Here is a 26227-nt window from a genome sequence, read left to right on the forward strand (position 1 = left end):
CAGAGCTGAGAATCACTGGTCTAGTCCGTGGCCTCTGCGCCTCAGGGTCTTCCAGGGCTTATCCTAGACCTTCCAACGGTCTCCTGGGGCGTAGGAGTTCTTTTCTTCTCCGGGAGTTCAGTTCCTACCTGAGCGTCCGGGTAGCTGAGACAGTGACGCCGACACCAGCGCTTCCAGTTACCTGGATAGAGTGTGGAAGAGCTTGCCCCGCCGTTATTTTCTCTTATGTAACTGGTGAAAGTCACTAAATGAGCATTTCTCCCCCTTTTAAAACAATCACAACAAGCTTCGCTTTTCTCAAAGAACAGTATGTTCTGAAAATCTCCTATTGCCTAGAACCACCGGCTTCCTTGGTCTCCCCCAGCAAATTCTGAGGGGCGAAGTCCAGTGTGGGTTCTTGGAATCTGATGTTCTTACTGACCTTCCAGGAATGATCACTGGACTGCTCCTTAAGAAACACTACCGTAAAAAAAAAAAAAAAAAAAAAAAAAAAAAAAAAAGTATGGGGCCGCTGTGGTAGAGTGGGTGAAGCCCGGACACTCCGGCATCCCATATGGGAGCCGGTTCTTGTCTTGGCTGCTCCACTTCCCATCCAGCTCCCTGCTGATGGCCCAGGAAAACAAAAGATGGCTCAAGTATTTGGGCCGCAGCACCCCCATAAGAGACCTGGAAGAAGCTCCTGGCTCCTGGCTTTGGCCTGGCCCAGCCCTGGCCACTGCAGTCATCTGGGGAGTTAACCAGTGGATGAAGACCTCTCTCTGTCCCTCCATCCCTCTCGGTAGCTCTGAGTTTCAGAAATAATTTTTTTAAGGGTATAGGACGAGATAGATGAGTGCAGGTACCAGGGGTTAGTGGCATGGCAGGGGTGAGTGGGCATAGACCATGGAGTGGGCACAGCAGGCTTAGAAAACAGAAATGGAAGCCAGGTAAAATTACTGGAAACTGAGTGAGGAAAAAAGTGAGCTCACACAGACACAGAAATAGGCACAGAGGGTCGGCGCCGCGGCTCAATAGGCTAATCCTCTGCCTTGCGGCGCCGGCACACCGGGTTCTAGTCCCGGTCGGGGAGCCGGATTCTGTCCCAGTTGCCCCTCTTCCAGGCCAGCTCTCTGCTGTGGCCCGGGAGTGCAGTGGAGGATGGCCCAAGTGCTTGGGCCTTGCACCCCATGGGAGACCAGGAGAAGCACCTGGCTCCTGCCTTCGGATCAGCGCGGTGCGCTGGCTGCAGCACGCCAGCCGCGACGGCCATTGGAGGGTGAACCAATGGCAAAGGAAGACCTTTCTCTCTGTCTCTCTCTCTCACTGTCCACTCTGCCACTCTGCCTGTCCAAAAAAAAAAAAAAAAAAAAAAAAAAAAGGCACGGAGCAGAGAGCTACCATTTTTTGAGAGACTGGGAGATGTAACATGGAGAAAGAGATTTGCCTTTAGTCCTGAATCATCGCTAAAAGTGCAATTTCAAAATAGATCACATGGGGTGATTTTTAGGTCTAGAAAGAATTTTGCAGACTTGGTTCTCCCCATTTGCTTTTTGGATGAAGAAACTGAGCTGGGCTTACGTATCCTGGCCATCAGGAGGCTGCATGGAGGCATCTGCAGCCTAGGTCTGTATTGAAACGGTTGCAGGTGTGTTTTCAAGCGCAGACCCAGAAGTCAGGTTCTGTTCTGATGCAGTGAGTGGTAAGCCAGGTTCTGGTGGCAAGAAGTTTCTTTTCCTTTTCATTTCTTCACACAATTGTGTGCCTTGGGGTGGCTATGCCCAACCTTGCCTTTGGCTAGGCACCCTGCCCTTTGGGTACAGAATCTCTGTCTCCTGGCAAGGTCATAAGGCACATTCTCTCACCTCCATCCTCCCCTACACACATACACGGCCTTTTTAAAGCTCCATTAAATTTCCATTTTATGCTGCCATCACTCAAATTTCTTTGTCTTTTTTGTTAAGATTTATTTATTATTTATTTGAAAGGCAGAGTTACAGGGTGGGGGATGAGAGAGAGAGGGAGAGATCTTCCATCTGCTGGTTCACTCCCCAAATGGTTGCAATGACTAGATCCGGGCCAGGTTGAAGCCAGGAGCCCAGAGCTTCTTCTGGGTCTTCCATGTGGGTGCAGGGGCCCAAACACTTGAGTCATCTTCCACTGCTTACCCAGGAGGATTAGCAGGGAGCTGGATCAGAAGTGGGGCAGCCGGGTCATGAACCATTGCTCACATGGGATGCTGGTGTCGCAGGAGGCAGCTTAACCTGCTGTACCGCAATGTCAGCCCCTATCACTCAGATTTCTATTCAACAAGTATTTGTTGAATCTGGTAACAATGGTCACTACTATTCAATGCTTAGTGTGGGCTAGACACTTTCCATTTCAATAGGAAATCACCCCAATACTTGGTTCTTTCCAACTTCAGTAGACATTGATCAGGTTCCCGGAGTGAGAAGGTCACGTTCCTAGATGTTATGCCTGCAAGATGGAGTCACACCAAAAATTTTATGGGATGTAAGGAAACAGAGTTGTTCATCACTTTGCATTATTAAGTGTATTTTCCCATAGGGGAACCAAAGAGTTGACTGTATAATACAAATATTTCATGTGTGAAGGTGGTGTGACACAGGGTTTTTTAATGTTGTTATGAAAACTTGCATGGGGCAGTTACTTTAACTGGAAAGTATTTCAATCTAGAATCTTTTGTACCAAGGAGGTTATAATATCACTGTTAGCCAGTCTACCCAACAGAGCTAAGTGTTGTTACATAAGCTGTATAAATAGTGTCAGCAAACACAAACGTGTCTTTTTGGGTTTAAGTTGATGAATTTGGCTCACGAAAAGGCTGAGCTTGTACTTCAAGTTGTTTATTAGCTTGGGTTGGTCACCTAAGCAAACAAGTCAAGCTGTGTGGGAAGAAAGCTCCCCTGATAGTGAAATCCTCGGGCCCCCTTGACTTAAAAAGTCACTGGGATGATTTTTGAGTGTGTGTGTGTACATTTGGAAGGACTGGATGCAAGTCACACAAGGCCATTTTGTACATTTTTTAAAGGTTTATCTGGGAGCTGCTGTTGCAGTGCCGTGGATTAAGCTGCCGCCTGCAATGCCGGCATCCCCAGTTGGAATGCTGCTCCAAGTTCTGGCTGCTGTGCGTGCAATCCAGCTTCCCTAATGTGCCTGGGAAAGCAGATGAAAAATGGCTCAGATTCGTGAGTCTCTGCCACCCACGTAGGAGACCCGATGGAGTTCCTTGCTCTTGGCTGGGCCATTTGGGGAGTGAACCAGCAGATGGAAGATCTACTTTTCATTTGAACTCCATCCTGTTCTCCCACATGGGTGGTAGGGGTCCAAGTACTTGGACCATCATCTGCTGCCCTGCCAGGTGCGTTAGCAAGTGGAACAGGTGGGACTCGAACTGGCTGATCCACATGGCATGCCAGTATTGTCAGTAGGGGCTTAATGACCTGCACCACAACATTGGCTCCTATTTCATGCCTTTTAACATAGTTCAACATAAATAAAACATAAATTCTCATATTCTCATGAAATGATATTGTAGGAGTCTGAATGTTACCAGTCATAATACTAAAACCATCCATTTCAGATTGTTTGCAAGATAAACTTGGCAAAAGGAGAGCTGGGAAGGAGGTAGTGGTCTTCTTAGTGATACTGAGGGATTCACTCATTCTGCCACTGTTTACAGAGCCATGTTCTGTGCGTGATTCTGTGGCCATAATGAAGCTGAGAGATGAAGTGGAGGGAATCAGAAACTGCCTGTATGCTGTGGCTTTGGAGGGAAAATAGGAGACTTAAGTAAAAAGAAAATTCTACCTCCGTTGACCCAGGGCTCAGAACCCAGTGCCCATCTTCACCCATCTCCCGTGGCTTGACCTTGCTAGGTTCTTGCTTGTGCGAGGCCCTGGCCTGCTTTGCCTCTCCCCAGGTGGTGAACACCCATGGTGGCTGCTGTGGCACAGCTCCCACACTCTGGCGGGCCTCCCTGAGCCAGTGCACGGGGCATGGTCCCCACCCCTCACCCTCCTGTGCTTCCCAGGAACTGTGCTCACCTGAGACAGGCATTCCAAGAACATGGACTGAATTTTGGTTTGTGGAAGGGGGCTCAGCTGGGCTCTGTAAGGAGAAACTGGGGTTGCTCTTTATCATGATTGCTGCCAGCCATGGGTCTATGTGGTTTCATCATTGATTTCCTAAATCCTTCTGTGTGCCAGGCAGGGATCCATCCCGGGCATGGATGGGAGGGAGGAGGGTGGGCGTGCTGGGAGAGGCAGGGCCCCTCCTGGGAGCAGAGGGGTGATGGCCTTTGCTTTCTCTCAGCCAGGAGGGCCAGCAGGTGGGCGCCCTGCAGCAGGTCCCTGTTCACTGGGGCAGGGAGGCTGAGGACCAGGCATGCACAGAGCCCATGCACAGAGCCCACTAGCATCAGCTAGTGCAGAAAAATGCTGGGCAGGGGCCGTGCTGTCGCATAGCAGGTAAAGCCACTGCTTGCTGTGCTGGCATCCCATATGGGCACCGGTTCGAGTGCCAGCTGTTCCACTTCTTTAAAAAAAGATTTATTGATTTATTTGAAAGGCAGAGTTATAGAGAGGCAGAGGCAGAGGCCGGGGGCTGGGGTGGGTGCGTCTTCCATCCTCTGGTTCACTCCCCAAATATCTGCAATGGCCAGAGCTGCGCCTATCCAAAGCCAGGAGCCAGGAGCTTCCTCCAGGTCTCCTACACAGGTGCAGGGGCCCAAGGACTTGGGCCATCTTCCACTGCTTTTCCAGGTAACAGCAGAGAGCTAGATTGGAAGTGGAATAGCCAGGACTCGAACTGGTACCCATATGGGAAGCCAACACTGCAGGAAACGGCTTAATGCACCACAACACAGTGCCGGCCCCTGTTCCACTTCTTGATCTAGCTCTCTGCTATGGCCTGGGAAAGCAGTAGAAGATGGCCCAAGTCCTTGGACCCCTGTACGAGCGTGAAAGACCTGAAAGAAGCTCCTGGCTCCTGACGTCCAATAGGCCCAGTTCCAGCCATTTTTGGCCATCTGGGGAGTGAACCATCAGATGGGAGACTTTCTCTCTCCCTCCCTCCCTCTCTCTCTCTCTATCTGCAACTCTACCTTTCAAAAAAATAAAGAAATATTTTTTTAAATGCTGGGTAACAAACCCAGACCCAGTGAACACCAATAGGAATTTGTTTTCCTGGGTGTGCAGGTCCATGACCGAGGCTAGGCTTTGTGGCCGGGCTCACAGTAGGCCAGCCCAGAATCCTTCTTTGGGGAGTGAATGGGAAAGCTCTGTCTCTCTATGCTGGGGGGAGTGGCCTGGACTGGGGGCTGGAGCTGCCACCTCCCCTGGCCAGAGGGAAGACTGCTCTTTGAAAACGTGTTGACAGGGCATGTGAGTTCATATGCCCGGATGAGAACATGCCCCAACTGAGGATGGCACTGCCCAGGCCCCTTCTGAAATAATTGTGTGGCCTGCAGTGGGCTCACCTGCTCCCTCGCTGTGTCCACTTCCCCCAGCTCTGTCCCCCAGGGACACCTCTGCTCAGATCCCAGGGACCAGGGAGTTGGTAAGCTCCCTCCCAGCTCGAGGCTGAGTGACCTCATGGGCACGGGGACCTGCCAGGGAGACTTGGCAGTTGTGGTAGAAAGGCATTGCACACATTCCCCCTTTCTCCTGTCCCATGCTGAACAGGGCCTTCTCAGGATGGGAAGTTCTCCCAAGGCCAGGATTGGGATGTGTCCATCAGCCAGTCCCTCTCTGTCCCCACCAGGTGGCCCCACTCCTCCTTGATGCTTGGGGACCCAGAGAGCGACGTTGTACCTGCTACAAGGACGAGGTTTGGGATTCTGGCTCACAGGCAACCTTTCACTTCTGTCTCCTCTGCGGGGCGAGGGCGGGCCCCCCAGCAGCAAGACTGGCACAAGCCGGGACGGCCTCAGCCTCCAGCAGGGTCCTCTAGCCCAGCACTAGGGGCACACTAGGGGCACACTAGGGGCCCCAGCTGGGCTTTAAGCTGGCTCCCCTGCATACCGTCTGTGTGGACTCTTTGCACACCTGTGAGCAGGAGTCAATGGTTCTCCTGTGCAGATCAGAGTTGTGTGCACAGCACTGCGTCAGTCGCCATGCCTGCTCAGTGCGTGCCACATGCTGGGGGCCTGAGCAGCAGGTGTCTGCGTCTCCCAGTCCCCGGGGCAGATGGTCTGCGGTCTGGTTTCAGCTGAGATGCCACCTGCTCCCTGCTCCCTACCTGCCCCTCCTTCTATGTCCTTACCTCTACTTCCTGCACGGATCCCAGGCACAGTGGATTCCGTCTGTCCTCGTGACCTCTGCAGAGACCCTGCTTCACACGCACTCACTGGGGACTGGGCTTTCAGCAGAGGAATTGGGGGTGACACAGTATAGCCATGACAGACACCCACACAATCCTAACCCCACGTGAGTGTGCAGAAGTCATTTTTGTTCATTGTTGTTGTTTTTTTCTTTATTTTTTGGACAGGCAGAGTTAGACAGTTAGAGAGACACAAAGAGAAAGGTCTTCCTTTTCCATTGGTTCACCCCCCAAATGGTTGCTACGGCCAGTGCACCACGCCGATCCAAAGGCAGGAGCCAGGTGCTTCCTCCTGGTCTCCCATGGGGTGCAGGGCCCAAGCACTTGGGCCATCCTCCACTGCACTCCCTGGCCACAGCAGAGAGCTGGCCTGGAAGAGGAGCAACCGGGACAGAATCCAGCACCCCAATCGGAACTAGAACCCAGGGTGTTGGTGTCGCAGGCGGAGGATTAGCCAAGTGAGCTGCGGCACCAGCCCTTTTTTTTTTTTTTCTTTTTTAAAGACTTAGTTATTTATTTGAAAGGTAGAATTAGAGAGAGGAGAGACAGAGAGAAATCTCCCATCTGCTCTTTTACTCTCCAATGGCTACAACAGCCTGGGACTGGACCAGACCGGAGCCAGGAGCCAGGAGATTTTTCCGGGTCTCCCATAGGGGTGGCAGGGGCCCAGAGACTCGGGCCATCCTCAGCTACTTTCCCGGTCACATTATCAGAGAGCTGGATTGGAAGTGGAGCATCCAGGACTCAAACCGGCACCCATATGGGATGCTGGCCCTGCAGGCAGTGGCTTACCCACTGCACCACAGCACCGGCCCCTCATCATTGTTCTTTGAAAAAAAGTTAAGAAATACCAGTGGTGGATTTAGTCCAGGTGATGACAGTCAGGATTTCCTGGGCTCATGTACTGTGCCAGGCCTTCCCTATTCTTGCATGGGAAATGACAGGTGATAAGCAGAACCCGTCAGCCAAGTATGCTGGATGGCAGAGGGTGGCGGGAGATACAGAGAAAATGAAATCAGAGTGAGGCAGAGCCTTAGGAAGTGGGGGTTCCCAGGGCCCCTCTGGCTCCAAGGCTGGGCCATGGAGGAAGCAGCAAGAGCTGGCCCGGCATGTGGTGGCTCATCCTAGCATGTGGTGGGGCTGCCCCCAGCTCCCCGGGCCCTGGGTTTGGGATCCTGGCTCACAGGCAACCTTTCACTTCTGTCTCCTCTGCGGGGCAAGGGTGGGCCCCCCAGCAGCGAGACTGGCACAAGCCTGGGCGGCCTCAGCCTCCAGCAGGGTCCTCTAGCCCAGCACACTAGGGGCACTGTCGGCGGGGACCTCTGTGCTGTCCCCAGCTGCCTCAGCCCGCGCCCTCCCTCCCGAGCCCACGGCCGAGGAGGCCATCGGCACTCACGGTCACTCTCTGAGAGCTATGAACGCTCCTCAGACCTGCAGGATAAGCAGGTGAGTGGCACAGCCCCTTAGGCCACATGAGGAGCAGCTGGGTGGCTCTGTTGCTGTGTGCATCCTCCAGTGTCCCTGGGCTGCCAGGGCCTTGCCCTTGGCCTGCGCTCTGCCCCTCCTGCGAGCTCTCAGCTGAGACGAGTGAGGAGCTGTCCAGTGCAGGGACTTGATTGTCTGACCCTCGTCTCGGGGACCCTGGGGTCACCCTCCAGTGACAGCTGTGCCTCCTTGGTTTCCGCGTCCCTCGTGGCCAGTATCTTGGGGACAGTGGTGTGTGTGTCTGACGCACAGGTCACATGAAGGCACAGGTCAGAGGTGGCCTTTGGGACTGAGAGGAGAGGAGATGCCTGTCCCTCCTGGGGCGTGGTGGTCACGGGCGGGCGAGAGCTCTGACAGCCCACAGGCACACAGTCGGCCCCATGACAGGAACCGGAGGGAAGGCACAGATGGGGTCCCGAGAGGCAGCGTTCCAGGCTCTCAGCAGTGGCTGTGCCCGCAGGGCAGGCAGGGGCGTCTGTCCGACTGTCCCAGCTGCCGGGCAGTGAGCTCTGGGCAGGTTCCTCGGGATGCACTCAGCCGCAGCCCCCGGCCCTGGGACCCTGTCTGCAGCCTGTGTCCTCCTTCCTGCCGGCATCTACCCCACGGCCTGGCCTGGCCTCTGCAGCTCCGTCTTCCTGCTTGTCCTTCAAGGAGCCGAGTGTGGGCCTGCTGTGGCCCTCGGCTTCCTAGGGAGCTGAGGGAGCTCTGCCCAGCGTGGGTCTTTCAGAGTCCCCTGCTCACCCCACTCAAGGCTCCGGACAGCTTCCCCTGCTGTGGCTCTACCTGTTCTTCTATCTGTGAGTTGGGACAGGGCGCCAGCAGGTGACCAGAACCTGATAGCACCTGTGGCTCTTGGCCCCAGAATGCCCAGGTCCAGAGCAGATCACAGGGTATAACACCATCAAAGTAGAAATGGGTAGGGTGAGGGCTTCCTGGAGGCCATGGCGATAATCACAGCCGGATACAGGCCAGGGCGGCTGCAGCGGCCCAGTTCTGTCTGTGTGTGTTAGCTGCCTGCCCACCAGGTGTCAGATGCTGCGCCATGGGCTGGGGAGTGGACAGTGGACAGCACAGGGCCCTGCTCCTGAGCTGATGCTCCAGGGCGGGAGATTGCCCACGCCGATGTGGCGGTCAGGAGACAGCTTAATCCCAGGAAGGGAGGCCAGCGCCAGGGGCTGCAGACTGGGGGTAAAACGGAGTGGCTGTAGGAAGTGATAGCACTGAATGCAGGTGACCAGGAACACTTCTCCAGAGTGGAAGGAAGGGGTGTTCCAGGAAGAGGTAATGGCAGGTCCAAAGGCCCTGAGTCAAAGACCAGATCTTGTGTCCATGGGAGATGGAGAGGATGACAAAGACGTGGTAGCAAAGAGGCAAGAGAGGAGGTGACAGTTTGGCCCAGAAAGAAGAAAGGCCACTGAGCAATGGACACTCTGCTGAGCTTCCCAGCAAGCAAGGGAAGCGGGGACCAGGACGGACTGCATGGAAATGGCCAGCGGAGGGCGGCCTGCGTCCACCAGGAGTGGAGTCTTGGTGATGCAGTCTCATCATAGGGAAAGGAGTCCAGTGTGACCTCGGTGTGCCTCCAGCTGGCTCTGGCCCTCTGGCCCTTCTGGGGCCTCCTGGCATAGAGAAGAAGAGGCCGGGTGGGTGTCGGGGACTGGCTCTGAGTTGCCGAGAGCTGGCAGTTCCCCCCACCCCACCATGGAAAGGCTTCCTCTCAGGTCCTTGTGCCTGCTGCTCGGAAGGGTGTGTGAGGGCCTGGTGGGAGAGGCTGGTGTGGGGTTGGCTCCGCTGTGAGGTCTGGGCCAGCTGCTGCCTCTGTGCTGCATCTGAGAAGTAGGTGAGAAAGAGCCCTAGGAGAGACGAGGCTGCCGGGAGGGTCGGACACGAGCACAGGGTACCCACACCCAGCTGCTGTGTGGGATTCCCTCGCCTGGGTCCCGGAAGGTTGAGCCTGGGCCTTGCGCTAGTGTGGGGATTTTATGAGATAGGAGTTTGCGCACAGCTAGGAGCAGGCCTGGAGCTGAGGCTGTCCTCCTGGGGCAGGGGCAGCTGGACCTCTGATTCAGCCCCTGGGCTTGTTTCTGTCTTCCCAAGCCCAGTCCCCTCTGACACTCACGTGTGGACCTGGGGAGGTCTCAGGAGAACGAGTGCCTGCTGGGTTATCAAGGTCCAAGGTCAACCAGGGGGAAGCCCCAGAGTGAGCTCCGGGCAGAGCCGGTGGCCCGGGTGCTTGTGACTCCTTCGCCCAGGGCTGGCAGGAGGGGTCAGGGCCACGAGCAGCAGACAGAGGGAGGGAGTAGGGGCTTCCTGGGGGCCCTGTGGGCTCTGCTCTGGCTGTGAAGTGGGGTCCATCCCTAGCAGGCTGCAGCTCCTCCAGAGTGGGGGCAGACACAGCACCGCCCTGGCTGACTCCAGGCCCCCTGCCCACCAGGGTCCTCATCTCCAAGGGGCGGCCATGGACTCTGCCAGCACCCGCACGTGTGTGCAGGAAACTGCTCAGTGCAGGGCAGGCCTGGGCCCGAGGCGTCCATGACCAGGAGGTGGGGAGCCCAGCACCCTAGTCTCAGTGCCATAAAGGGCTTTAGGGAGCCCACAAGCTGCCACTTCCACGTGGGTTTCTCTGCTGTGTTGGATGTGGCGCCCATTTCCCAGAAGGCCCCCAGCAGTTTGCTCACCGCCTACAGGAAGCGCCGGGACCCCGAGCCGGCCCTGACAGCGTCGGATCCTGCAGTCTGCACGCGATGCCGGCCCCTGCAGCGACCCGGCCCTGTCCATCAATGAGGAGGCGCTGGCAGCACCTCCACCACTCTGGCGGGTTGGGGTTGGCCCTCCAGCACTGAGGCAGACCTGTGGCTGAAGCACGGGGGCATGGCCCAGACCCCCAGGCCCTGGCCCATGAGGAGGACAAGGCAGACAGACCCGGTGCTGCACAGCGCCTCCGGGAGCAGAGGAGCAGTGGTTGTGGGTGGAGCACCTCCTGCTGCTCACCACGGAGCCCCCAGGGCAGCTCTGTGCACACCTGTCACTGCTCAAAATGCTCAATGCAAAAGCAGAGCTCAGCCCAGGCAGGCAGCAAGGCTGCATGGCTCCCCTCCATGGCCCCACTGTTCTTGAGCCTCAACAGCCAATGGCCGGTTATAGCTCTGCAGGTGGCAGAACAAGCCTGAGTCAGGGACGGGACCCTCAGCAGGTGCGCCTGCAGGGATACCATCACCTGCCATCAGGGTCACCATCCTGTGACAGCCTGCGGGGACAGACGCTCAGCAGCTGACCTACCACAGGGTGACCGCAGAAGCTAGGACTCGCCTGCCCTCGGCGGTGACCTCATCCCAAGAGGAAGAGCCATATCTGCCCGGCGTGAGAGCCCACCAGGAGGGTGGAGCAGGGGGAAGAACAGGGCCAACAGTGGTCACAGCCCTGGGCACTGACCAGGCAACCAGGGAGGGATCTGCTGCCACCTCTGCCCCTGGTCCTTTGCACCCAGCGAGTTAGAACTTCAGAGTGGGCGTGTGTAAGGGAGGACACTGCACGGTGTCTGTGGTTGGGGGAGATTGGAGCCCTGGGGCTGTCCCTGTCAGGAGGGTGGCAGATGCTCACTGGCCATCAGGGGCAGGGTGGGGCCTTCCAGTGGTAAAGGGACTCGGGCGAGGGACGTAGGGCCCTGGGTCAGGGTTCTGTCCTCACATCTGGCACCAGGTCTCCAGGCCATGTCCAGCCCTGATGCCAGGCCCAAGGGCAGGGGCAGGGGCAGTTTGAGTGCAGGGCCCAAGGCTCAGGGAGGCAGGGCACCAGGCCCCAGGTTGCCCTGTGAACCGGCTGCATGGGGTGAGCGCCCCCTACTGGAACCAGGAGAGATGCTGTTGGGCAGTGCTGAGTGCAGGAACCAGGAGGGAGCAGGTACTGCTGGGAAGCTGACCCTTCTCAGCCCAGCCTGAAAATCCCAAGAGGAAGGGGAGGAGGCGGAGCGTCCCTGGGGGGGGGGGTTGGCAGCTCTGTTCCCCCTGAGAGCTCAGGATTCCCGTCACAGCCCCTCTGTGATCAGGGTCGGGCTCCCCAGGGGCTGCACCTGTGCCCGAGACAGGAGCTCCTGCCTGGTGGTGGCTCCTGACACACATCCCAGGAGCCAGGGCCACAGGGCGGTGGGCTGGGCCTCTGCTGCCCTCTGGTGGCCACCCCAAGGCAGTGCCTGCTGGTCCCTCCCTGCTCTCTGCCCATAGATCTCCTGGACTGGGGAGTCTCAGGGGGGCGGAACCTGGGGCTCTCTGGTCTGAGGACGCAGTGTCTGGGCTGTCAGAGCAGCGGCCTCGGGACCAGGTGGAGAACCGCACGTGCATGGAGGAGGGGGTCAGGGCACTGGGGTTGTGACTCTTCCTCGGCCAGACCTGAGCCTCACACCTGTCACAGTGGCCGCCTCTGAGACCCCTGTCTGCCTGTGGCCTGGGTCACAGAGGGGCCCGCCCACCCAGGGAGGGAACAGCACACTGGGCGGTGGGGAGCTGGGTCCTGCTGAGCCCGTTCCGACTCTGTCCCCGTTTCGGCCCCCACTGCTCCTGGCACTGCCCAGCTCCAGGGTCACCTCTGGAGCAGGCTGTGTCCTCTGGGTTGGGCAGGCCAGGATAACCGGGGGTCCCACACGGGGGGACAGGTGGAGCCCAGTGGGAGGGGTAGAGGCAGCACAGGCTCCACCAAGCACCAGGTAGATCCCTTCACCTGCTCTGCAATCGTCCATTCCAGGCGTGGCCCAGGACTACAGGCTGCAGAGAGGAGAAGCCGCAGGGCAACTCCTGACCCAGCGCCCTGGGAGTCTCCCTCCACCCCCTTCCTTCTGTGCACTCGTGTGTCCAATCAGGAGCCCTGGACGGCCGTGGTCAGTAACACAGCTCTGGGCCAGGTGCCGGCATCAAGTCCTGCTTTTCCTCTCCTGCCTCCCGCCAGTGGCTGGGATAAAACTGTGCTGTCTGGGTCTGGGGGCCCAGTTCAGGAGCCTGGTCCAAGTCCATGGCTTCCCGGGAATTTTATTAAACATCTGGTAAGGCTTCCTGTGACATCATGTTTCCATCTAGAGGAGAAAAGAGGTGGCCTGGTGATGTTTTAATGGAGTTATGAATGTCTGAGCACAGAGCCATGTTCTAGGATCTCAGTTATGGGTTCGTTGTTGGCCTTGGGCCCCTGCTGCTGCGACAGTTGGTCCGGGCTCCACTGTGATGGATCAGGGGACATGGGGTGTGGGCGCAGGGTGGAGACTTGGGTCGTCCGCATATACTGGGCCCGCCCCTCTCCTGTCCTGGAGATGGGAAAGATTGGGGGACCCAGGCTGGCTTTGATGATGTGTGGAACCTAAATGAGGGTCTGGGCATTTGTGGGGAATCTGCCTCAGTGGGCGTCACCATGCAATCACTTGGACCTGGGAGAGAACAGGGACGCAGCAGAAGGGAGGGCTCAGGGCTCTCCCCACTCGGGGTCTGAACCCCTGGTTCTGTGGCTTTTCTACCGCGGAGCTCACATCAGTGGGCCCAGAACTGACGGCTGCAGCCTGAGACCCAGAAGGACCCCGGCGGCTCCTGGGTCTTGATCCGGTGGGCTCGTCTGTCCTGGTGCCCACCTCGCAGACCCCGGCCGCTCCTGGGACTTGGCAGCCACCATCACAGGTGAGCCCTACCCTCACACACCTCTTCCCCTGCCCCTCTCTGTGCTGTGGGTCTGACTCCCTGGAGAACCATTTCTGGAGCAGATTCTGGTTCCTCTGGGGACCTTCTCTGGCACACTGGTGAGGAGAAGCTGGGGCTAGGATTTCTGTGGTTCTGGGAGCTTCCATGTGGGGCAGGCATCAAGGGCCTCAGTTTGCCGTCCTCAGAGCGATATTTGGATCCTTGCTATGGACGTGAGATCCAAGAGGGTCCACATGGCTGAGTGTGCAGAGCCCCAGAGCTGCCCCTTGCACAGGCATCCACTGCCAGCTGCCACACTAACGGGGCCGTGGTAGTGGGCGGCTCCTCCTACACTCGCCCCGGGATTAGACCCACCTACTGGCTGGAAGCCACAGAGGCCTGGTATGCCCCTGGGAGATTCAGGTGTTAAGCATTCGGAATACTTTGTATTGACTCGCCCGGGTCACAGGACTGTTGAGCCTGGGCCTGCACTGGTGGGGGGGTTTTATGGGAGAGGAGTTTGGGCACAGCTCAGAGCCGGCCTGGAGCGGACGTGTCCTCCAGAGGCAGGGGGCAGGACCTCGGAGCAGGTCCCCAATCTGTTTCTGCCTTCTCTTGCCAAACACCCGCAGACACCCACGTGTGGACTTGGGGAGCTCTCGGGAGAACAGGTGCTGCCGAATCTACAAGGTCCCAGGCCGGGCTGAGGGAGTGCGCTCTGGGCTGAGCTGGTGGCCCGGGTGCTGGTGACTCCTCAGCCCAGTGCTGGCAGGAGGGGCCAGGGCCAGGGGTAGCAGACAGAGGGAAGGAGAAGGGGCTTCCTGGAGGCGCTGTGGGCTCTGGCTCTGGCCGTGGGCGTGCGGTCCCGCCCTGGCAGGCTGCAGCTCCTCCAGGGTGGGAGCATACAGCACCGCCCTGGCTGACTCCTGACCCCCACCCCAGGGTCCTCATCTCCAGAGGGGCGGCCTCAGCCTCTGCCAGCACCCGCACGTGTGTGCAGGAAACTGCTCAGCGCAGGGCACGCCTGGGCCCGAGGCGTCCATGACAGGAGGTGGGGAGCCCAGCACTCTGGGGCTCAGTGCTCTGAGGGCTCCGGGGACTCCCACTAGAGGAACCAGGTGATGTCAGCTCCCAGAATCAGTCTCCTGGACGGCGTGTGGGTGCTTCCTTGGAGACCCGTGTGGAGTGTGCCTCATCCTCACTGCCCCAGGCACAGGACCCCATGGCTACTCCGTCCCCCGGGGAGCAGCTGCTGCCTGGGAAGATCTTGTAGCCCTGGGTGGGTGCTACTGATGTCCCTGCAATACCGCCCCTGCTGCCTGCAAAGTGCCTGATTGTAATTTATGACAGATGTGATGTTGAGAAATGTACATGGAAAATCATCAAGGACTTAGTGTTGGGTTCGGGCACCTGTGGCCACACACGGGGAGTGGAGGGCTGGGAGCCTGGAGGAGGCAGCTTGGAGCCGCACCCGGGCCTGGGATGAGTCCCGGCTCCAGTGCCTGCTGCTGCCACTGCTTGGTTTCCCACCCCCTGGGGCTCTGTTTTTAGGCTCTGTCAAGGTTGCATGAGCAATAGAGCCCCTGTCTTGGAGGATGGCCCCCCCACCCCGGGAGGCACCCAGAATAGTTCCCAACTCTCCTGAGCTCCTGAGTGGTGCTGGGTCCTTAGTGGCCATGGGCAGCCTGGGTGGGGTTCTGGGAGCTGTCAGTGTCTGTGGGTCCTGGGCTATGGGGGAGCTGGCTCCTTCCTGTGACCCCCACTGGCCTTTCCTTTGTCCTTGCCCCTTCTCCTTGCCTCTCTGTCCCTCCCCTGTTGGAGGCCCCGAGCCTGATTTGGGTCTCTCTCCCCTTCTTTGTCCTCAGGGAGACCCAGGAGCAGCCAGGCCGGGAGCACCTGCACCTCCCGGAGTTCCCTCTTGTTCTCCTACACAGGGAAGCCCAGTGCCTACTGTGGCTGTCTTCCCTTTGCTGACCTCTCGGCTGTGACCCAGCCCAGGACTCCTGGCTCTCTGGGATTCCCACATTCAGTATTGACCTGACCCACCCCCCACACTGGGAAATGGTGGTGGTCATCCTTCCTCCCAGGCTGGGGCCAGAGTGAGTGAGGTTATGGCTGCGAAGCTCCCAGCAGTGGACGAGCCCATAGGCGAGTCCTCAGGGCAGACAGAGACTGTGCTGGGGTCTCCCCCGCGATCCAGGACACCAGGACCTGCAGGAGCCCCCGCTGTGTGTTGCAGTGGATTCATTTCTGGGAGGGAGAGCGCAGTGGGGGCAAGAGGCGCAGAGTCACCACAGACTCCAAGAGTCTGGTGAAAGCAGGCCTGAGGCAGGCAACCTGCAGACTCGTTTATTTCAGGTGCTACAACAGCTTATATAGCCAAGGCAGCCAATCCAGTCAAGGGGAGGTCTATGCCCTAACCAATCACAGCCTGTTGCCAGGCAGTTTCTGAAGCCATCCAATCACAGCCTGTTGCCAGGCGGACTCCACTGTCATGTGGTTTTTGAAACCATCCAATCACAGCCTGTTGCCCGCGGCCATCTTGGCCTGGCCTTCTCAGTCCACCACACCTGCAGGCTCTGTAGGAGAGGTTTCGCCACCAGGTTGCACACTGTGGCCTGTGGGCTGGGCCAGGTCAGTTGTGTTTGCTGTGGGTTTTGTGTACAAAGTTTGTGGTGCTGACAATCTGTCTCCTCTGTCTCCCTCTCTCTGTCCTCTCCATCTATTTGCCTTTGAATAAGTAGTAAATCCTTTTAAAACAAAAAGTGGAGCAGCTGGGACATGTACAGACACTGGTACGGGACGCAGGCCCCGTGAGCCATGGCTTTACAGCTCCGTCACAGCACCGCTGACTTGAGTGACAGAACATTTGATGTAGCGTCGCGATGCCAGTGACGCTGCACCATGGTTTGAGGCGATCATTCAGGGGGTGAAGAGAAAGGAGTGGATACACTGAGTCTGCAAAAGGCAAAATTATGAAAGATGCTAAGACTAGAAATGAAAGGCTTCAAAATATCCTGTAGGGTGTAATTTCAAAACATTAATATCACACTCTTCAACCTAAGAAAGAATGTCTCTTTCTTTTTTTTAAAGTGGAAAGGTTCCTGTGTAAACCAGCAGAGGGCAGCACCTGCTGCGGTTTCCTGCTCTGACATCAGAAGGCACCATTGTGACGTCATGCCCGCTGCCTGCACAAAGCCTTGGCTGGGCCTGGGTTCTGTCATTGGCCCAGGAAGTGCTGTCCCGGTGACCTGGGGCTGGGAACAGCTGCCTGTGTTTCCCTTGTTTTGTTTTTGTTCTTCAAGCTGCTGTTGTTTTAGTCAAATTTGTTTTTTCTTTTTCCATTTTGATTATTTTGTTCTTTTTTCTATTTTGTTTATTTTTTTCCTCCAGCATTTATAGTCTTTTTCCCTTTCTTATTGATTTTCCTTGGATATTTCATTTCCATTTGGATTTTTTCTTCATTTTTTCCATTGGCTTTCCTCCCAGAGTTTGTGATTGTTCTTTATATTTTCTTTATATTTTTTCCCATTTTTGGGTTTCCGGTTTTTCACTTTGAGTTTTTTTCTCTTTTTCATTCCCCCCCATTTTTAAAATAAGACTGTGAGGCCATCTGCTTTGGTCATTATACAGTTCAGGTTATTTGGATTTTTTCTTTATGCTTTATTATTCATTTATTTTTGTTTTCTTATTTTTAACTGTTTTGATAGGGTTAGTCTCAGTTGTTAGTCTAGTTGAGTTCATTTAGTTCCTGTTTTCTGTTGGTGATGTGAGCTGAGTTCATTTTGTGTTCTGATTTCTGTTCATTTAATTTCTGTTTGTTTCATGTTCGTGTGTTCTCAAGTAGTCAAAGCCGTGAGAGCTGATCTGTGTCAGCTGCTGGCTCAGGGTCTCCCAGACGTCAGCCCTGCTGACCCTTCCTGGGGGAGCCCTGGAGAGGGAGAGGAATCCGGAGGAAGAATCGGATCCTGCTGCTGCTGTTTGGTCAAATTTGTTTTTTCTTTTTCCATTTTGATTACTTTGTACTTTTTCTATTTTATTTTGTTTCCTGCCACCATTCATGTTCATTTTGTGTTTTCTCATTTTAACATTTTCTTCCACTAGAACAGTCTCCGTGGTTGGTGTGATGTAGTGGATACAGTTCATGTTTTCTGTTGGTGACGGGAGCAGAGTGAGTTTGTTCATTTTTGTGTTGTGATTTCTGTTCATTTGATTTCTGTTGTTGCATTTTCATTTGTGCACCACTCGTCTCCCTTCCTGGGAGCCCCGGGAGAGGGAGCAGAATCCCGAGGCCAGAATCGCATCCTGGATGGGGACTTCCCGGGGCGGGACTGACTGCGGTCCCCCAAGCCCTCTGTGTCCCCAGTGGCTCCCGCGTCCCTCAGCAGAGCGGGGCAGGAGGTGTCCATGGCGGCTCCTGGACCAAGGTGAGAAGGCTGTCAGGTGGGACAGGTGCTGTCTGCACGGGGGAGGGAGAAAGGGTTGTTACTGTGAGATTCAGCCTGCGGGGGACTTTCATCTGTGGGGCCTCAGTGTGCAGGGGAGGTGCAGTGGCAGTGCGGGCCCCTCTGTCCTGTGCACAGGTAACTACTGCCCAGTAAGGGCGGCTCTACAAGGTTTAAGACCCAAAGAAGCCCAGAAACTCGATCTGCACCAGCAAGAAGACTTCCTGTGGAAGGACCTCTTGAAGGTAATGAACTCACCCACAGGAGGGCAGGGTCACCCCAGACAGCCAGGGTGTCCACTGGCTTTGTGTCTGTGTGCAGGGAATGGAGGAGGTGCATAGGGGAGGGGGCGGGTGGGACTCACACTGATGCCCATGGGCCCTCATTGGTCAGGGGTGAGTACAGAGGGGCTGCGGGCTTCACCCCTGTGGTTTCTGGAGGCTCCAGCAGCATCAGCCATACCGTGTGGGCTTGCTGTGTGCAGCTCTGTACCAGGGTCTAAGGAGGGGAGAGGCCGCGGCAGCTCCTGACAGGCCCCAGGCTGCAGCAGCCGGGGGTCCCTCTCCTGAGACGTGGAGCCGAGGTCTCGGCACTGCTCGTCCTTGCCCTCTGCCCCAGCCCTGACCAGGCAGTGTGGCCAAGCGCCTAGGAGCATCCTCACCGCCATCCCATCCTCAGGACAGAGAGACTGCCCCGGGGTCTCCATGGGAGATGCAGCAGCTCCCACCTGGACAAGGGAGCGCAGACGCTGGGCAGGTGGAGGTGGGGCTGCCAGATGCAGGGAGACCGTGTCCTGGGCGTTTCTGTCCTTCCTGCAGGCCATGGCTCCTGTGCCGGAGGCCCCTGGCCCATTCCCCATGGGCGTGGACGGAGGGGAGCGCATCTGCTTCTCTCTGAGACTCAGACGTCCGGGTCCCGTCCCTCCTGAGAGCGCCTGACCTTCGAGTCGGGCCCTTCAGTCCTTGGAGCCTGAACGTGCCTCCCTGGGAGATGGGTGTCTCTGAGGACCACAGTGGCCCCTTGAGTCTTGCACACCAGGTCCTGCATGGTGCCCGACGGGGGGTGAGCACGTGAGAGAGGGGACCCCTGTGGCTGCCGGCCTCGGAGGTTCCTGCTGTGAGCTGTAGAGCAGGCCAGCAGTTGGGGCTGTGCTGGGGCCTGGCAGGGGCGCTGGCATCACTACAGCTCTGTGCTGCCAGCACTGCCTCCCCGTGTCTGTCCTCGGGTGGCAGAGGCCCAGGGTGGGCATCTCCTCTGGCTTGGATGAGGCACCTGCCACCTCCCTGCTGGTCTGTGGGTTTCGGCACCATTCAAAGTTCCTTGGGGTCTCAATGGGACAGGAACCAGGGACCAGGCCATGGCATGACAGGGCCGTGTTCTCCCCTTGTCAGCTTCTCCCTGCCCCAGCCCTCTGACCTCTCTAATCCAAGAGGGCCCTGGGGTCACCAAAGGGTCTACACGGCAGATGCTGCAGCAGAGCTATGTCTCTGGTGACCCAGGTCTCCTCGAACTTCCAGGGGAATACGACTCCAGGACTTCCATCTTGAGAATCCTTCCATCTGTGCTCTCCTGCGTAGAATGTCCCTCATCCTCGCTGCCCCAAGTACAGGACCATGTAGCTTCTCTGGCTGCCCCCAGGTCACCATGATCCTCCACAGCAAGATGGACTGCAAGATGCCCAGCTTAGAATCCTCGCCCTTCCAGAAGAGGTGTTAAATGTCCCTCGTCCTCGCTGCCACTAGGACAGGACCCCGTGGCTTCTCTGGCTCCCCACAGTCACCACCATCGTCCTAAGGAAAATGAACTCGGACACGCCCAGCCTCAGAATCCTCGCCCTCCCAGAAGAGGTGTTAAATGTCCCTCGTCCTCGCTGCCCCAAGGACAGGACCCTGTGGCTCCTCTGTCCCCGGGGAGCAGCTGCTGCCTGGGAAGAACCTCGTTGCCTCTGTTGGTGCCCATGGATTGCCCTGCACTACTGCCTCTGTGCCTACATGTTAACAGATTTTTAAGTTTAAAAGAAATCCATTAGGTCAATAAATAGTGGCTGGAGAAACATGAAGGCCTCAGTGTGGGTTCGGGCACCTGTGCTCACACACGGGGAGCGGAATGCTGGGAGCCTGGAGGAGGCAGCTTGGAGCCGCGCCCGGGGCCTGGGCTGAGTCCCGGCTCCAGAGCCCGCGGCTGCCACTGCCATTTTTTGCCACCCGCTGGGGCTCTGTTTCTGGCTCTGTCAAGGGGGTGTGAGTGACAGGAGCACTTGCCTCCAAGGAAGCACCCGGAACAGCACCAGACTCCCCTGGCTGCTGGGTAGGGCTGGTCCTTAGAGGCCTTGATGTCTGGTGGGGTTCTGGGAGCTGTCAGCCTCTGTGGGTCCTGGGCTGTGGGGGAACTGGCTCCTTCCTGTGACCCCCACTGGCCTTTCCTTTGTCCTTGCTCCTTCTCCTTGTCTCTCTGTCCCTCCCCTGTTGGAGGCCTCAAGCCTGATTTGGGGCTCTCTCTCCCCTTCTTTGTCCTCTCTTCCTATCCAGTCCAGGTGGCTGCTGTTCCTCCCCTGACCTGGGAGCCCTGGGGTCAGAGCCCTGGGGGTCAGCATCCGGGAGCAGATGCCAGCACCTGGCTCAGGGCTCAGGTTCAGAGACAACTCTTTCCCAGGGCTGAAGGAAGCTCCTTAGGCCAGGTCCGTGGAGTGGAGTCCATGTGAGGACAGCATTATCACAGAGAAATGGTCACGAGTCAGGCAGCTCCCAGAACTGGAGCAGGTGCTGAGGACCCCACTCCATGACAGGTGCGACAGGTTTGCTGGACAGCAGGAAGTGAGGTGGGGAGATCAGCACCAGGGCTCCAGTTCAGTCCCCACACCTGCCAGTCGGGCACCTCTTAACTAGTTAATTGCTCACTGCCTAATTAGTGAACTGGATACTGACACTAGTGCCACCAGCGACAACACAGTGCCTGGATGAAGCTGTTTAGGTTGGGTCTTGGGCCCAGTGCAGGTCCTGGCCAAGTCCGTGATTCCAGTGAATTTATTTAGCTCCTGGTAAGGCTTCCCGAGACGCTGTTCTTCCTTTTAGAGATAGAAGAGGTGGCTGGGTGACCTTTTAATTGAATTATGAACGTCAGAGCGCAAAGCCGTGTTGGAGGATCATGGTTCGCGACTCCTTGTTGACCCTGGCCGATGACCTGTGACAAAAGGAACTTCCTTAGGCCAATTACATTGCGTGGTGTTTGAGAAGAGCATAAAACACAAATGATACAAGAATCGGGCAGCTCCCAGAACTGGAGCAGGTTCTGAGGTCTCTAGTAAATGACGGGTGCACAGCATTACTGGAAACCGGGACGTGCGGTCCAGAAATCAGCACCATGCTCCAGTTCAGTCCCCACACCTGCCGGTCGGTCACAGCTCAACTAGCTAATTGCTCGCAGCTGAATTATGTAAACTCGATAGCGGGCCTTTTGCAGCCCACCACAGCACAGCGCCTGGATGAAGCCGTCCTGGCATGAAACCTGGAGCCTGTGCCTTGGTTAGGGTGGGGGGATTTCAGGGGTGTGAGGTTGTCCGTGGCTAGGAGCAGGCCAGGGACTGTGGGTGTCCTCTTGGGGTAGGAGCAACAAGACCTTTGATTAGGCCCCAAGTTTGGTTCTGCCTTGGCAAAGCCCAGTCCCCTCCATACCCAAACATGGACGTGGGGGGGCCTCAGGAGAACGAGTGCCTGCTGGGTTCAAGTGTAGTGCCAGCCCGAGGGAAGCCCCAGAGTGAGCTCTGGGCTGAGCTGGTGGCCCGGGTGCTTGGGACTCCTCCACCCAGGGCTGGCAGGAGGGGCCAGGGCACAGCCAGCAGACAGAGGGAGGGAGAAGGGGCTTCCTGGGGCCCGGGTGGGCTCTGGCTCTGGCCTTGGGCGTGAGGTCCTGACTTAGCAGGCTGCAGCTCCTCCAGGCAGGGAGCCGACACAGCACGGCCCTCCTGAACTGTGCTGCCGGGTGCTCATCTCTGCAGGGGCGGCCTCAGCCAGCTTGTGTGTGCAGGAAACTGCTCAGCACAGGGAACGCCTGGGCCCCAGGCATCTGTGAGCAGGAGGTCGGGGAGCCCAGCACCCTGGGTCTCAGTGCCATAACGGGCTTTAGGGAGCCCACGAGCTGCCACTTCCACGTGGGTTTCTCTGCTTTGTTGGATGTGGTGCCCATTTCCTGGAAGGTCCCCACCATCGTGTTCACGGCCCTCAGGAAGCGCCGGGACCCTGAGCCGGCCCTGCCAGCATCGGATCCTGCAGTCTACAGCGATGCCATCCACCTGCAGTGACACAGCCCTGTCCATCAGTGAGGAGGCGCTGGCAGCACCTCCACCGCTCTGGCGGGTTGGGGTTGGCCCTCCAGCCCTGAGGCAGACCTGTGGATGTGGTGTGGGGGCGTGGCCCAGACCCCCAGGCCCTGGCCCATGAGGAGGACAAGGCAGACAGACCTGGTGCTGCACAGCGCCTCCAGGAGCAGAGGAGCAGTGGATGTGGGTGGAGCACCTCCCGCTGCTCACCACGGAGCCCCCGAGGGCAGCTCTGTGCACCCCTGTCACTGCTCAAAATGCTCACTCCAAAGGCAGAGCTCAGCCCAGGCAGGCAGCAATGAACTTGGCCCACGTTGCCCTAGGACTCAACAGCAAATGCCAGTCATAGCTCTGTAGTTAGCAGAACAAGTCTGAGTCAGGGACACAACCCACAGCAGGTGCACCTCCAGGGACACCATCACCTGCCATCAGGGTCACCATCCTGTGACAGCCTGCGGGGACAGACGCTCAGCAGCTGATCTACCACAGGGTCACTGCAGAAGCTAGAACTCGCCTGCCCTTGGCAGTGACCTCTTCCCAAGAGGAACAGCCAATCCACGAGGGGTGAGCACCCCACCAGGAAGTGGAGCAGAGGAAAGAACAGACCAACAGCGGTCACAGCCCTGGCACTGACCAGGCCACCAGGGTGGGATCTGCTGCCACCTCTGCCCCTGGTCCTTTGCACCCACCGAGTTAGAACTTCAGAGTGGGCGTGTGTAAGGGAGGCCACTGCACGGCGTCTGTGGTTGGGGGAGATTGGAGCCCTTGGGCTGTCCCTGTCAGGAGGGTGGCAGATGCTCACTGGCCCTCAGGGGCAGAGTGGGGCCTTCCAGTGGTAAAGGGACTCTGGTGAGGGACGTGGGGCCCCGGGGTCAGTGTTCTGTCCTCACATCTGGCACCGTGTCTCCACCCATGTCCAGCCCTGATGCCAGGCCCAAGGGCAGGGGCAGCCTGAATGCAGGGCCCAAGGCTCAGGGAGGCAGGGCACCAGGCCCCAGGTTGCCCTGTGAACTGGAAGCATTGGGTGGGCACCCCCTGCTGGGTCCCTGGAGAGGTGCTGTTGGGCAGTGCTGAGTTAAGGCCCAGGAGGGAGCGGGCACTGCTGGGAAGCTGACCCTTCTCAGCCCAGCCCGAAAATCCCAAGAGGAAGGGGAGGAGGCGGAGCGTCCCTGGGAGGGGGTTGGCAGCCCTGTTCCCCCTGAGAGCTCAGGATTCCCGTCACAGCCCCTCTGTGATCAGGGTCAGGCTCCCCAGGGGCTGCACCTGTGCCCGGGACAGGAGCTCCTGCCTGGTGGCTCCTGAGCACATCCCAGGAGCCAGGGCCACAGGGGGGTGGGCTGGCCTCTGCTGCCCTCTGGTGGCCAGCCCAAGGCAGTACCTGGTCATCCCTGCCTGCTCTCTGCCCATCAATCTCCTGGACTAGGGAGTCTCAGGGTACGGAACCTGGGGCTCTCTGGTCTGAGGACGCAGTGTCTGGCCTGTCAGAGTGGCGGCCTCGGGACCAGGACAGGCCTTAGGACTGTCTGCCTGTGGCCTGGGTCACAGAGGGGCCCGCCCACCCGGGTAGGGAACAGCACACTGGGCGGTAGGGGGCCAGGTCCTGCTGAGCCCGTTCCCGTCTCTGACCCCGTTTCGGCCCCCACTGCTCCTGGCACTGCCCAGCTCCAGGGTCACCTCTGGAGCAGGCTGTGTTCTGGGGGTGGGCAGGCCAGGATAACCGGGGGTCCCACACGGGGGGACAGGTGGAGCCCAGTGGGAGGGGCAGCGGCAGCACAGTCTCCACCAAGCATGGGGTGGATCCCTTCACCTGCTCTGCAATCGTCCGTTCTAGTCGTGGCCCAAGACTGCACGCTGCAGAGAGGAGAAGCCTCAGGGGAACTCCTGACCCAGTGCCCTGGGAGTCTCCCTCCACCCCCTTCCTTTTGCGCACTCATGTGTCCAATCATGAGCCCTGGACGGGGTCAGTAACACAGCTCTGGGCCAGGCTGCCAGTGTCCGGTCCTGCTTCTCCTCTCCCTGCCTCCCCTCACAGTGGCTGGGATGAACCTGTGCTGTCTGGGTCTGGGCCCAGTTCAGGAGCCTGGTCCAAGTCCATGGCTTCCTGGGAATTTTATTAAACACCTGGTAAGGCTTCCTGTGACATAATTTTTCCGCCTAGAGAAGAAAAGAGGTGGCCTGGTGACGTTTTAATGGAGTTATGAACGTCTGAGCACAGAGCCGTGTTTTAGGATCTCAGTTATGGGATCGTTCTTGACCTTGGGCAGCTGCTGCTGGACGGTAGGTCCGGGTGCCGCTGTGACTGGATCAGGGGACATGGGGTGTGGGCGCAGGGTGGAGATCCAGGGCATCAGCACACACTGGGCCCGCCCCCCTCCTGTCCTGGGGATGGGCAAGACTGGGCGACCCGGGCCAGCTTTGACGGTGTGTGGAGCCTCAATGAGAGAGCCAGATCACGCGTTGGGATGCCCATCTGAGTGGCAGCACCGTACAATCAGCCTGGACCTGGGAGAGAACAGGGCTGCAGAAGATGGAGGGCTCAGGGCCCTCGTGCAGCCTGTGGGTCTCCGTTCCCCCCCTCAGGGTCTGAACCCCAGGTTCTGTGGCTTTCCTATCACGGAGCTTGCACCAGTGGGCCCGGGACTGACGGCTGCAGCCTGAGACCCAGAAGGACCCCGGCGGCTCCTGGGTGCTGTGGACTCCGTCTGCGCCCGCTCCCAGCTCTCCTGGTTTCCCACCTCGCAGATGGGTCCTCCTGGGACTTGGCAGCCTCCATCACAGGAGAGCCCCTTCCCCTAGCAAACCCCTTCCCTGCACCCTTCTCAGTGCTGTGAGTCTGACCCCCTGGAGAACCTGGAGCAATTCTGAATCATCTGGGGACCTTCTGGGCACACTGGTGAGGAGAGGGTGGGGCTGGGATTTCTGAGGTTCTGGGAGCTCCCAGGTGGGTGGGGGGCAAGGACCTCAGTCAGGCGTCCTCAGAGCCTCTGTGGATCCCTGCTCTGGACCGTGAGAACCAAGAGGGCCCAGGTGGCTGTGTGGATGGAGACCTGGGAGCTGCCCCTTGCACAGGCGTCCACTGACCAGCTGCACACTAATGGGGCGTGGTAGCGGGCGGCTCCTCCCACACTCGCCCCGGGATTAGAACCAGCTGCGGGCTGGAAGGAGCAGTCCGTGCATCTCCCCGGGGAAATTCAGGTGTTAAGCATTAGGAATATTTTATATTGAATCACCTGGGTCCCAGGACAGGTTGCGCCTGGGTCTTGCGGTGGTGTGGGGATTTCATGAGTTGTGAGCATGGGCATTGCTAGGAGCAGGCGTGGGCTGAGGGTGTCCTCTTGGGGCAGGGGCAGCAGGACCACTGATTAGGCCCCAGTTAGTTTCTGCCTCGTCATATTCCAGTCCCCTCTGACACCCACACGTGGACGTGGGGAGGTCTCAGGAGAACGGGTGCCTTCTGGGTCTGCAAGGTGCAGGGCCACCCTGAGGGCAGGACCAGGAGTGCGCTCTGGGCTGAGCTGGTGGCCTGGTGCTTGTGCCTCCTGTGCCCAGGGCTGGCAGGAGGGGCCAGGGCCACGGGCAGTGGAGAGAGGGGGATGCACAGGTCTTCTGTGTGTCCTGTGTGCTGTGGCTGTGGGCGTGCGGTCCCGCCCTGGCAGGCTGCAGCTCCTCCAGGGTGGGGGCAGACACAGCACCGCCCTGGCTGACTCCTGCCCCCCACCCCAGGGTCCTCATCTCCAGAGGGGCGGCCTCGGCCTCTGCCAGCACCCACACGTGTGTGCAGGAAACTGCTCAGCGCAGGGCACGCCTGGGCCCGAGGCGTCCATGACAGGAGGTGGGGAGCCCAGCACCCTGGGGCTCAGTGCTCTGAGGGCTCCGGGGACTCCCACTAGAGGAACCAGGTGATGTCAGCTTCCAGAATCTGTCGCCTGGACGGCGTGTGGGTGCTGCTCTTGGAGACCCGTGTGGAGTGTGCCTCGTCCTCACTGCCCCAGGCACAGGACCCCATGGCTTCT

At 58.2% G+C, this 26227-nt stretch overlaps 1 protein-coding gene across 2 annotated transcripts in view; it reads left to right on the forward strand.

Moving 5' to 3' along the window:
- The first annotated feature begins 12904 nt into the window (after positions 1-12904).
- LOC138843201 (uncharacterized) overlaps positions 12905-26227 on the forward strand; it is a 205904-nt gene continuing 192581 nt past the window's right edge. The window contains exon 1 of one of the 2 annotated variants that reach the window (XR_016214354.1): positions 12905-13454. The gene's annotated coding sequence lies outside the window, so the exon portion shown is untranslated. Of the gene's footprint in view, positions 13455-15401; positions 16089-26227 lie in introns of those variants that run through there. The other variant, XR_016214355.1, reaches the window with a different exon arrangement.

Source organism: Oryctolagus cuniculus, chromosome 10, assembly GCF_051225735.1.
Source record: "Oryctolagus cuniculus isolate XC-2025 breed Fujian yellow rabbit chromosome 10, ASM5122573v1, whole genome shotgun sequence".
Taxonomy (NCBI): domain Eukaryota; kingdom Metazoa; phylum Chordata; class Mammalia; order Lagomorpha; family Leporidae; genus Oryctolagus; species Oryctolagus cuniculus.